Source organism: Pseudorca crassidens, chromosome X (genome assembly GCF_039906515.1).
Source record: "Pseudorca crassidens isolate mPseCra1 chromosome X, mPseCra1.hap1, whole genome shotgun sequence".
Taxonomy (NCBI): Eukaryota; Metazoa; Chordata; class Mammalia; order Artiodactyla; family Delphinidae; genus Pseudorca; species Pseudorca crassidens.
In genome coordinates, this window is record NC_090317.1 from 108,581,447 (window position 1) to 108,595,825 (window position 14,379).

Here is a 14,379-nt window from a genome sequence, read left to right on the forward strand (position 1 = left end):
GTCTTCCTCAGAAAATCATCTCCCTTTTATTTTTGTGTAAGACTGAGATAGTAGAGCTGAAAGACTTAATTTCAAAAAGTAGCAAGTCAGAACACAGTTCAAATATATTGTCAATCCATGACAGCACAAGTTTCTTTGCAAGACAGTTGAGGACTGATCATCTTCAGCTTTCAATCACTATGACTCTATTAAAGATGAGGAAGCTGAAATGGTGATTTGACAGTCACATTTTTCTTTTTTGCTCTCCTAAAGCCTCATAAACCTGAGTATATTTAATGATTAATCCGTTCACATTAATAAAAGTCTGTTAAAACACATTTTAATTCACAAAACAAAACCAAATCCCATTCACTTGCAGTAAAGTGTCACCATTATCATTTTAGTCAGAAAGTCAGGGAATTTTTAAAATAGCATTGAGAATAAGCTGTTTTAACTCCAGCTCCTGTAAATGATGATAGCCTCTTTCAGTTTTCTAACTGAGCACCTGGAGTTCACATAAAGACATAAATGAAACCTAGTCCGAAAAGCCGACTCATCAGACAGACACATCTGACGAACTGCCACATTAAAGTGCAAGCCTGACTCAGGCATGCATTCCTAAAACCCGAATCCCATTTCCCAGCCACCGCACTAACTGGAGCGGCAGGAAATCTTCAAGTTGATATCTTCAGCCTTCAGGTTAGCAGTGAGAATCAGTTCCTCTCTCAGTGTGAGTTTAATCAGCACTGCCCAAGAAACTCCAGGATCCAACTATACACTGCAAGACCTTCCAGCTTAACTACCTTATTACTTCACTCTTGTTCAAGATACTATTTCCTCACTCATTTCATTTCTATAAGGCATACAGGCTAGTTTATGATTCTGTTTCTTAAAATTAAATTGGTTTGGAAAGCATCAATTTGGTAACATCAAGATCCTTAATTGAATCTCTCAAAACAGTTGTATATTAGGGAAAACAAAAAAGAATTATGGAGCATTTCACACATTCAACATCTTGGTCAACCTACAGTAATCTTTACAAATCTCTTTAAGGCAATTTATTGTATTTTATATGGAAAGACACATTAAATATATCTAGTCATAGACATTCAAACTTTGCTGTACTTGTTGCATAATTAAAATTCCTACCCAGAAATCCCAATGCAATCTATATATAAACATTTACTGAGGTTCTTGTCTATTTTCTTATTGTCACATAGTATCTCATAGTATCAGCGACCTACTTTCAAGAAGCTTCAATTTCTGGGTGGATGGACCTGAGACTGTTTGCCTATTTCCTGTTAAGAATACCATTCACCCAGGCAAAACTATAGAGATAGAAGGCAGGTTAGTGGTTGCTAGAGGCTGGGGGAGGGGAAACATTAGGAGGGCCAGCTAATGGGTACGGGGGTTCTTTGTGGGGAGGTGATGAAAATGTTCTGAATTAGACAGTGGTGATGGTTATACAACTGGGTGAATATACTAAAAACTACTGATTGTACACTTTAAAATGGTAAAGTTTATGTTATGTGAATTGTATCATAATAAAACTTACTCTAAAAACAAAACAAACAAAAAAAAGAGTACCATTCACCATTTGGCTTCACATAAATCCCTACTAAACTTTATGCAAAATGAGCATATCACAGTGGTTATAAGCAACCAGTCTGTCTGAGTTCTTAACCCCATTTTGCTACCTATCAGCTGTATAATTTTGGGCAAATAACCTCTCTGCAAATAGTGTGTTCATTTACAAAACAGGTATTATTACAGTACATATAACACAGTGCCTAGAACAGCAGTGGCACATAGAACAATCTGAATAAATGAAAGCTACTGTTGTTACTGTCTTTACTGCAGTTGACTGCTGTTACCACTATCATTATTATCATTACTATTATATTATTAACACTATTATAGACTCAATTCACATCCCTCTCACCTGTGAAACTTTATGTATATACCAGCTTTCTTTACATGCTACCCCACACTATTAGCTTATCTCTTTAACTGCATGTCTTTTACTCTACCAGACAAAGTCCCTCCAGGGAGAACGTGTGTTTTATTCATCTTTTTTATTCAATGCTCAAAAAATATTAGCTGAAATGAATGAATGAAAGACTGAATGTGGTTGCTACTTTACGCAGTTGAATTTTGGCATTCAAACTCATCATTTGATAAACACTTATTAAGCACATATGCGATGGTGCAGTGGGGACACAAAGACAATGTAATGCACCCTAATAAAGACAGCTCACAGACCAATAAGGGAGACAAATACTTACCTACTTAATTAGACTGGCCCTACTGCCATATGGTGAGTATAATGCGCTGAGGGAGTAGAGGGAGGAGATCTATTAATTCTGCTCCTGGTTGGATCTGGTGAAGTCATAGGAAAGAGCTTCCACAAGAAGCAGCATTTCAGCTAGGTCATAAAGGAGAGACTCTCTACGGGAAAGGGAATTCTGAGTCTAGGACAAAGGATGAGTGAAATTGTCAGTCTGGTAGGCAGAATAAGGCCCACCCCTAAACATGCCCACATTTGAATTCCTGGATCCTGTGAATACGTTACCTTACATGGTGAACAGACTTTACAGCTATTGTTAATTTAAAGATTTTGTGATGGGAGACTATTATCAGAGTAAGCTCAATGTAATCACAAGCATCCTTATAAAAGGGCAGTAGAAGAATCAGATTCAGAAAGAGGAAATATAAGGATGAAAGCAAATGTCAAAGATCAAAGTAATGCACTCTGAAGATGGAAGAACGGGACATGTGCCCAGGAATTTTTGTGGCCTCTAGAAGGTGGAAAAGGCCAGGGCGCAGATTCTTCCCTGGAACCTCCAGAAGAAATGCAGGCATGCTAACACCTTGATTTTAGTCAAGTGAGTCCAATGCATTTTGGACTTCTGACCACCAGAACTATAAGATTAAAATTTGGGGTTGTTTAAAGCCACTAAGTTTGTAGTAATTTGTTATCGCACCAATAGGAAACTATTACAGCAAGGATGTGAAATGGCAAGTTTCAGGAATAAAGTGTAAATAGACCACAACTTAGGGGCTGTAGGGAAAGAGGCTGAAGATGTCAATGTAGGATTCTGAAGAGCAAGATATGCTAGGTAAATGTTGGGGACTTTTCCCCCATGCCCCCTACAATGTTTTCCACTCATATTCTAACTTCATCATCCAATAATATTTCATGCAGCTTTACTTTCTTTACCTTTCTTTTTATTTTTATTTTTTTTGCGGTACGCGGGCCTCTCACTGTTGTGGCCTCTCCCGTTGCGGAGCACAGGCTCCGGACGCACAGGCTCAGCGGCCATGGCTCATGGGCCCAGCCACTCTGCGGCACGTGGGATCCTCCCGGACCGGGGCACGAACCCGCATCCCCTGCATCGGCAGGCGGACTCTCAACCACTGCGCCACCAGGGAAGCCCTCTTTACCTTTTTTTAAATCATGAAAACAATATGTATACTGAATACGTTTCTTCAGAAGACACAAGATAACTCATCTGAGATTCTGACCTATCGCCTTTCACATACTCCTAAGATTCTCTGCAGTATAGACAAAGAAGAGCCATTGGATGCTTATAGGTGAATAATCTGAACTGTTTTAGAAAGTATAGTTTGAAGGTAGAAGAAACTAGTTAACAGGCAGTGTTACAGGAAGATAAGGAAGAGGGTCAGCCTTAAGGCAGTAGGGGTGAATAGTGGGAGAACAGATTTGGGAATAAATAGAGCTTAGTGATATTAAAGGAAGTGATGTTAAAAGGAAGCTTCAAAAGTGGATCTGAGGCATACAGTTTGAGTAACAAGGTCTATTATGATACTATTTACCAATATAAAGAAATACAGAAGACATTTTGGGCAATGAGGCTGCAGAAATACACAAAATTATATTTAGGGCATGTAGATTTCAAATTGCCTGTGGAATCTTCTATTAGAATTGTCTTGTAGTTAATTAAAAATATTTGCCAGAAACTCAGTAGAGTGGTAGAAGATAACAATGTTGTAATTGCAGCTGTAGTTAAAGACATGGATTAGGATAAACAGGAAGAAAGTGTAGACCACATAGAGAAGGTGAAGAAAGCTTATGCTTTCAACTGTGAAGCCTACAAATATTTACCATACATTCATAGGGAATCAAAAGGGAGAAAAAGTGAGAAAGTCAGGTAGTAAAGGGAATGTGAATCAGGAAGGATATGGGTCAATGAAGCAAGCAAGGATGTTTAAGGACACAATCATCAGAGCTTATGTATTGTAAGGATAAAAAGAGGCAAGTGGGCTTCCCTGGTGGCACAGTGGTTGAGAGTCTGCCTGCCAATGCAGGGGATGCGGGTTCGTGCCCCGGTCCGGGAAGATCCCACATGCCGCGGAGTGGCTGGTCCCGTAAGCCATGGCCGCTGAGCCTGCACGTCGGGAGCCTGTGCTCCGCAACGGGAGAGGCCACAACAGTGAGAGGCCCACGTACCGCAAAAAAAAAAAAGAGGCAAGTGCTTGAAACTTAAGACACTGCTGATGATACTGACCAGTCTTGTAATTAGACAAATGGGGGTATAATCAGAAAATTTAAGGAGGATAATCAGTTTTATTTGCTTGATTCTGAATGGTAGGATGTGGAGCCCACAGTTGAGAGTAAAGAAGTTGAAGGATAACTGTAGTTGAAAACAGGGAAGACTAGGACCTGTATATAAACTGAAGCAAAGAGAAGCAGAGCCAGAGAAAGGAAGTGAATCTAGAAGGGAAGAGACATTAGTCTGGGGAAGCTGGGACACCTCCTCTTATAGGTGGAAGAGAAAGAAAGTACGTATGTAGGAATACCAAGGTAAGTTTAAAAGAGAAATAGAGGGAAGTTGTACTCATTTGTTTTATTCCACTTACATGGGTCGTAAAGCAGAGGGAGTTGGTTTTAGAATGGGAATGAACTGGATTAAGAGTTTTCCTGTGTTAGGTTAGGCAAGCTACTTCATCTCTACAAGTCTCAGTGTTCTCACCTAAAAAGCATAGACATAAATATGTGTCATATTTATTTCATTTGACTTTATTTCATTTTTTACTTATTTCCTCCCACAACATAGTAAGGTACTAAATACCTACTTCAAAGTTTTACAACCTTTAAGTAAAATAATTGTCTTTATGGTTTTAACAATGACATTTAACTGTAGAAATTTTTAAACACCAGCTCTTTGTCTCTTTTCTCTCCATTCCTGGTTGGTTGTAATAATTATTTATGCTCCAACAATGACCCATTATATTTTATTTAATCCTTAATGTTTTTATATTCCTAAGCTCAAGATTATACCATTTTTTCACTCTAATAAAAAAAATTTTAAGTATCCATTTGTGCATGACACAGATAAAGTATTTTACCAAGTGCACCATTTAAATAAAGCAATGCATGTTAAAGTTGTGGAATAGAGTCTCTATGGAGAGGATCAACAGAAGCTCTTACAGACTCTGCAACTAAAAGTTACCAAAAAAGCATGATATTTAAAATTAGTCCCAGGGAAACTTGTTTGCTATGTCATGGAACTATGACAACTATCTTGAGAAAAACCACCCACTCACAAATTTATAAAGATATCTATACATTTATTTTAAATTTTGTGAGTGCCCACTGTGTTTCAAATGCTGTTCTAAGTAGGAAGGATACAAAATCATTAGGAAATGGTCACTGTGGCCAAGGATCACATCGAAGAGAAACACGAAAATCAACAATTATAGCAAGGGATAAGCATTTTAAGAGAAAAATTCTCAAGTATATGGAAAGTGCTCAGGGCTGCTTGGAGAGGTCAAGAAAACATTCTCAGATGAGGCTGATATCTGGGCTGACTTTCGGCCAGGGTGGAAAGGGTTTAAAAGTGATGGGAAGGAGATTACAGGGAGAGGAGAACAGAAAGAGTACATTTTTCAAATTTCCACTAGTGAAAACAAAACTATATATTTGACAATCTACTCAGTACAGGTTGGAGAGTAGAGAAGGGCCTATGTTTAGATCATCAAAAATAAGTTTTAAGTCACTTGGATAATTTTTTTACAAATTGGCCCAGATACTTTTCTAGGGTTTGCTGTTGTTGCTATTGTTGTTTGTTTAACACAATCCTAACCAGAAGATCATTGCTTCCTATAGAGTGTGGCTAGCAAGGGAATATTAAGGTTCCAGATCTTATAACCATTCTTCAATATTGATCACCAAATGTTAATTCATAATCTAAGAGGCCAAATGAGAATAAAGTCTTCATCATATGGTTCTTAACAGATTCTCCTACAAGGTGATAAAGAATAGTCAGTAGTAGGAGCTTCCCTGGTGTCACAGTGCTTAAGAATCCGCCTGCCAATGCAGGGGACACAGGTTCGAGCCCTGGTCCGGGAAGATCCCACATGCCGTGGAGCAACTAAGCCCAGGTGCCACAACTACTGAGCCTGTGCTCTAGAGCCCGCAAGCCACAACTAGTGAACCCACGTGCCACAACTACTGAAACCTGCGCACCTAGAGCTCATGCTCTGCACGCAACAAGATAAGTCACCGCAATGAGAAGCCTACACACCGCAACGAAGAGTAGCCCCCGTTCGCCGCAACTAGAGAAAGCTCGCACACAGCAACGAAGACCCAATGCAGTCAAAAATAAATAAATAAAATAAATTTAAAAAAAAAAGAACAGTCTGTAGTCAAATAACTATCCAAAATGCATGTGTTCCTTATTTAAATATTGTCCTGAAAATTACACACCAGAGTACCTTGCTGTAGAGTAACCTGGCATAAAATGCTATGGAATGTCCTACAAACTAACAGACTGGAGTAGCAGCTGCAGTTACTGTGGGATAATTGGCACACCAACTGGGTGGCTCCAGGTTAGGCTCAAAACTTAACAGAAGAATCTTGTAAGGAAAGGACTTGTTCTATTCTCACAAAGTCTGGACCATATCCTTCATTGGGAAGCCAATGGTGTTTAAGGGACTAAGGGTGATAAAGCAGCTTTGTATTATAAAGAGTTGACTAAACTTCTTTGTAATCTACTAAGAAAATGAGGCCAATAATATAAATAAAAAGTGTAAAAGAAGATATAAAATATACAATGACATAGAACACTTAGAAAACTTTAAATTTTACTAAATTTGAAAATTTTACATAATGGGTGGCTTTCTTGGAATGTCAATTTCCAAAATTTACTAAACAAAAGAAAAATATGAATCAAACAAAAATCATTTAAAAACCCTAAATACCATTAAAGTATAAACTCCAAAAATTTTTGACTACAGAAAATAATACAGACGAGTACTTTCAAACTTTCAAGGAACACGGTGTGTTATAAGGAACAGAAAATCATGATTATGGTTGTAAAAACATAGAAAACCTTACAAATTTGACAAAATAAAATTAGAACTAACATAAGTAATTTAATAAACTTTATAAAACTAGAATAACACTGGGAAGGGTAGTTAATGTTACCACTTAGCTTTTATCTAGAAATCCTAGGCAGTGAAATGAACCAGGAAGTAAGAATAATAGCTATAAATATTAGAAAAAGAGAAATGCAGAATTTCCATATTTATACGTTACAGTCATAAAAACATTTTTAAAAGACCATTCCATTATAAATAGAGAAAAATAATGTCCTCCAAGAGGAAAATATTGACCATTTTGTCAATATTGATTAAAAACAGTCAAATTTTTCCAAGTGGAATTTTTATTTTGTTTCTTGAAAACTTAAGTCTAAATTTTGAATGAAAAAACAAACAAGAGAGAAATTTAGGAAAAAGAAGATGAATTAAGTAGGCCTTGCCTTGCAAGATACCAAAAGGCATTTTAATTCTAGACTAGTTGAAGCATATACTATAGCCACAAAAACTGATAAACTTATGAATGAAAACTATATACTACACTGCACCAGATATCAGAATACACAGGAACAATAAATGATAAAGAAAGCATGTATCATTAAACAGAGAAATGAAATTTGTCTGTGATAGTAAAAATTGTGAGATGGCCCCCCAAGATTCCTACCCCCGATACACCCTGTAGAATCACCTCCCTCTGCGTATGGGTGAGGCCTATAAAGGTGATGGGATATCACTCACATGATTAGGCTATATTATATGGCAAAAGTGAAGACGTTCTGTAGTTGTAAAAAATAAACTAATCAGTCAATTTGAAGTTAATCAAAGAGAGATTACCCTGAGTGGGCCTGCCCCAATCAGGTGACCCTTTTAAAAAGAGTCTAGAAGTCACAGATGAAATATGTGAGAGAAATATGAAGTAGCAGAGATGTTCTCCTATTGGCCTTGAAGAAGAGACTGCCATGCTGTGACGAGAGCCATATGTCATAGAATGGTGTGCAGCCTCTAGGAGCTGAGAGCCTCAGTCCTACAACCATAAAGAACTGAAGTCTACCAACAACCACGTGAACCTGGAAGAGGACCTCAAGTCTCAGATGAATTCGGCCCAGCTGATACCTTGATTTCAGTCTTATGAGACCCTCGGTAGAGAACCCAGCTATTCTGTGCACAGACTCTTGACCCACAGAAGTTGTGTGATAATACACTTGTATCATTTTAAACTGCTACATTTGTGGTAATCTGTTATGGTGCAATAGGTAACTAACACTTCACCTTAAATAGTCATAAATCCAGAGAGAGATTTATGTGAAGAGAAATTTAATAAAGCATTACGTTTCTGATTACTAGTAAAAAGAACTATTAAATTGTAGGGGATACCTATAAGATGAAATATTATGCAGCCTTTGCAAATAATTCTTAAAGTTAATCACTTGGAAAAATAGTCACAATAAAATGTGAAGAGAGAAAAACAGAATACAATGCTGTATAAAGAGCATGATTCTTATTATGAATAATATGAATATAGATGATAGAAAAACAACTAGAAAAAAACTACATCAAAGCATGCAGTATTGATCTTAGCAATCATAAGTAGTTATACTGATTTTGGCTTCCCTCCATAACGCTAAATGTTTGTCCAATTTTAAAAAATATATAAACATAAACTGCTTTTTATAAAAATACATGTTTTGTATCATTTTAAAACTTCCTTAGAAAAAGCTTTAAGGTTTTAAGTGTCCATCAATAAATGAATGGATAAAGAAAATGTGAGATACACACACACAATACTATTCAGCCTTGAAAAAGAAGGAAATCTTTTAATTTTTGAATGAACCTTTGAGGGCATTATGCTAAGTGAACTAAGCCAGGCACAGAAAGACAAACAGTGTATGATCTCACTTATACGTGGAATCTGAAAAAGTCACACTCATGGAAGCAGAGAGTAGAACTGTGGTTTCCAGAGGCTGGAGGGTTGGGGAAATGGGTAGATAAGGTCAAAGGGTATGAAGTTTCAGTTATGTAGTGTGAATAAGTTCTGGAGATTTAATGTACAACATGGTGACTACAGTTAACAATATTGCGTTGTATACTTTAAAGTTGCTGAGAGTAAATCCTTAATGTTCCCGAACCACACTAAAAATAATGATAGCTATGTGAGGTGATACATATGTTAATTAGCTTAAATGTGGTAATCACTTCAAAATATATACATCTATCAAAAGCTCAAGTTGGGGCTTCCCTGGTGGCACAGTGGTTGAGAGTCCGCCTGCCGATGCAGGGGATGCAGGTTCGGCCCCGGTCCGGGAAGATCCCACATGCTACGGAGCGGCTGGGCCCGTGAGCCATGGCCGCTGAGCCTGCAGGTCCGGAGCCTGTGCTCCCCAACGGGAGAGGCCACAGCAGTGAGAGGCCCGCGTACCGAAAAAAAAACCAAAAACCTCAAGTTGTATATCTTAAATATACAAAATTTTTATTTGTCCATTATACCTCAGTAAAACAGGAAAAATAATTTTAAAGAAGAAGAGTTTTTACAGAATCAAATTATCCCAAGTTTTTTTTAAGAATCTGGATGATTTACTACTATTATAACTCTATCAGTCAAAAATATAACATTTCTCAATCCAAGAGCCATCGAGATAAACCACACTGTGCTAAATATTTTGTCACTACAACAATTTCCAGTATTATCAGTCATAAGATCAACTTCAATGGCTCACTAATAAAAACACTAAGATAGCAATCAGAATCTAATTAAAATAGATTCTGGACAGACAGACACACACACCCACACACATTTCCTGGTCTGTTTATAATACCCATTAAATTGCTTGGAGCAGATAAATAGGCCCTAAGTATTGATTGGATAACTGAAAGAATGAGACGTATACTAGAGAAGAGTGATTCCCATAAAAGCATACACAGGATAGTACTTTAAGGAAAGATTTGAGACTCTGAAATGAGCAATAGAGATTACTGGATATCCTTCTAATAGAAAGTTGGGTCTCTGGGGATTATCTGATCCTATATGTGCACCTTTGTCTTTGAATATGCTATTTTACAACTCTGTAAAGATAAAGTAAACTTCTAGAAAGTTAACAGCAATGCAAGTAATTCTTGCCCCTAGAAATGCAAATCATTTGTGTCTAGTGGGATGCAACTGATTATTGCCCTATGCATAGACCAGTTGTGGTAAATCCATTCCAAAATTCCTTTACTGCATATAAATTTATGGTTCTTTGACACCTCCTCTGAATTGGTTGTAACATCTCTTTCAGTTCCTTCATTAATAAGTCAAATAAATAAATCTTTGACGTGCTCATTTTATACTTCTTTGAGTCATGATTTTTGAAAATTATGCTCTATAACTATATTCATTTACTATAATAAATGAATGCTTTGAGATACGAAAATTATTTTTTTTAAGTTTAAAGAAGAAATTACAATAAGCTACTCTCAGATTTTGTATTCCAGTCGGTGCTTAGTATCATGATACTTTAATCAGAAACCATGTGAACAACAATATAAAGACAACTTCAAGGCAGTTAACTAAGAGATTAGTGGAATTACAAAGACACACAGAAAAAGTCTACTTCCATAACATTATCATCAACAAGAACTAAATGTACTTTGAGACACTAGGCCTTTCTCTCAGCTTTGGAAAGGCAGGGGAACTATCCATCTTAGCGGAACAGTGACAAGGATGCAAGCTTCCTAGAAAAAGGCCTCAATATCAAGGTCACTGGAAATTTATGCAATCATCCCTTGCAAAGTCTAGAGTTGCTTAGTATAACCAGCTATAGGTTAGAAAATACCTGGCACTAGCTGGTGCTTGTCTGTAAAGAGAAACCCGAAGAAATACACAATGAAGGTGGCTAAGTGCATACACTCAAGAGTAAAACTGCCTGTGTTTGAAGCCCAACCCAACTTCTTAACAGCTGTGCAGAGTTGGACAAATAAATAATATTTAATATCTCTATACCTCTATCCTCTCACCTGTCGAGTGAGCAGGGGAAAAGTCTCCACATCAGAGGATTACTGTGAAAATCAAGTATGATAACGTATGATTAACATTAAAACACTGGTGCTTAGTTAGGTGCGTATTACCCTTTATTGTTATGAGCCACTGAACATTTATAGGGCTATGCAAATAACTACAGACTTAACTGAATTACCTATATGTAATAATTCTAAACTGAAATTACCAGGAACTATTGGAGAAATGGAAATATTCCATATGCTGCCAGAAAATTCTACAAAATTCAATACAACTCATACTTACTTGGTAACAGGAGAAAATCCAGTAAATGGATGAACCTGACTAGCTAAAATGGAAAGTGCACTGTGCACAGGAATAGAAAGCGTAAATAAAAACACTACACAGTTTCCATCTGCCACTTTTCTAACTCACCTTTCTTGCACCTTTCATATTCACCATGTCCGCCACCGTAATTCAGCTGCAAAAGCTCATACCAAAGAAATTTGGGGGGTTCTAAAGTCAGCAGATTGGATGAGGCAAGTTACAAGCCCAGGGAGGAAAAGCAAATATATTCCATCATCGCTCTTGTGGGCTGCTAACATGATCCTAGCTGAGTGGATTTGCCCTCCTTTTGTGAGCGCTTCCTGCCAATGTATTAAATGGGTAGTTGGATAAACCTTACTCTTATCACATTTCTCTGTGTTTAAAATTCAACATGTCAAAGAAATTTACTGCAACTCTCAAGAAAAATTGGCTTTATGTTCATTAGAACTGCAATATTTGATATTTGTTATATGTGGCAAAAAATACTTAAAAGCTTTCATTTTCCAGTTAAACTCAATATGCCCACAGACATAACTTGTGAAGAGAGTAGGATAGTACGAGAAATGCTAAGGAAGGCAGTGCTCCTCAACCTTGGCTACATCTTGGGATCACTTGGGGAACTTTCAAAGAGGCAAATGACCGGAGTATTGCCAAAACTGCTGCCTCATGATTCCCACGCTGAAAACTGAATGTCTAAGCATTTTGTAGAGTTCCCTAGGGCAGGCTTTCTCAACCCCACTACTATTACCATTTTAGGCCAGACAGTTCTTCGTTATGGGGGGCTGTCAGGTGCACTGTAGGACGTTTAGCAGCATCCATGGCCTCCACCCACTAGATGCCAGTAACACCTTCCTCAAGTTGCCATTAGCAAAAATGTCTCCAGACATTACCAAATGATCTGTGGTATGGCTGGTACCTCCATATCATAAGTTTAATCACTAATCAGAATAATTAGCTCTATCGGGCAGATAAAGATCAATTCTGAGACCAACAAACTAGTTATCTTTTATAAAGGTGCTTCGTAGTCACCCCTGGGTACTCAGTGAGAACATGACCACCAAACCTGCCAGGAAAAGAAATGTGTTCTATGTGTCAGGAGGTCAATAGAATCCTTTTATAAAGGAAACAAGACACAAAGTAGACATAGAGGGAACTTTCCTCAACATAATAAAGGCCATATATGACAAACCCACAGCCAACATCATCCTCAATGGTGAAAAACTGAAAGCATTTCCACTAAGATCAGGAACAAGACAAGGTTGCCCACTCTCACCACTCTTATTCAACATAGTTGTGGAAGTATTAACCACAGCAATCAGAGAAGAAAAGGAAATAAAAGGAATCCAAATCGGAAAAGAAGAAGTAAAGCTGTCACTGTTTGCAGATGACATGACACTATACATAGAGAATCCTAAAGATGCCACCAGAAAACTACTAGAGCTAATCAATGAATGTGGTACAGTAGCAGGATACAAAATTAATGCACAGAAATCTCTGGCATTCCTATACACTAATGATGAAAAATCTGAAAGTGAAATCAAGAAAACACTCCCATTTACCATTGCAACAAAAAGAATAAAATATCTAGGAATAAACCTACCTAAGGAGACAAAAGACTTGTATGCAGAAAATTATAAGACACTGATGAAAGAAATTAAAGATGATACAAATAGATGGAGAGATATACCATGTTCTTGGATTGGAAGAATCAACATTGTGAAAGTGACTCTACTACCCAAAGCAATCTACAGATTCAATGCAATCCCTATCAAACTACCAATGGCATTTTTCACAGAACTAGAACAAAAAATTTCACAATTTGTATGGAAACACAGAAGACCCCGGATAGCCAAAGCAATCTTGAGAAAGAAAAACGGAGCTGAGGAATCAGGCTCCCTGACTTCAGACTATACTACAAAGCTACAGTAATTAAGACAGTATGGTACTGGCACAAAAACAGAAATATAGATCAATGGAACAGGATAGAAAGCCCAGAGATAAACCACGCACATATGGTCACCTTATCTTTGATAAAGGAGGCAGGAATGTACAGTGGAGAAAGGACAGCCTCTTCAGTAAGTGGTGCTGGGAAAACTGGACAGGTACATGGAGAAGTATGAGATTAGATCACTCCCTAACACCATACACAAAAATAAGCTCAAAATGGATTAAAGACCTAAATGTAAGGCCAGAAGCTATCAAACTCTTAGAGGAAAACATAGGCAGAACACTCTATGACATAAATCATAGCAAGATCCTTTTTGACCCACCTCCTAGAGAAATGGAAATAAAAACAAAAATAAACACATGGGAACTAATGAAACTTCAAAGCTTTTATACAGCAAAGGAAACCATAAACAAGACGAAACGACAGCCCTCAGAATAGGAGGAAATATTTGCAAATGAAGCAACTGACAAAGGATTAGTCTCCAAAATTTACAAGCAGCTCATGTAGCTCAATAACAAAAAAACAAACAACCCAATCCAAAACTGGGCAGAAGACCTAAATAGACATTTCTCCAAAGAAGATACAAAGACTGCCAACAAACACATGAAAGAATGCTCAACATCATTAATCATTAGAGAAATGCAAATCAAAACTACAATGAGATATCATCTCACACCGGTCAGAATGGCCATCATCAAAAAATCTAGAAACAATAAATGCTGGAGGGGGTGTGGAGAAAAGGGAACCCTCTTGCACTGTTGGTGGGAATGTGAATTGGTACAGCCACTATGGAGAACAGTATGGAGGTTCCTTA

At 37.5% G+C, this 14,379-nt stretch overlaps 1 protein-coding gene across 1 annotated transcript in view; it reads right to left on the minus strand.

Annotated features, from left to right (window-relative positions):
* Positions 1 to 14,379, minus strand: part of IL1RAPL1 (interleukin 1 receptor accessory protein like 1) — a 1,336,730-nt gene that overhangs the window by 1,128,965 nt on the left and 193,386 nt on the right. The gene's annotated exons all lie outside the window — the stretch shown is intronic.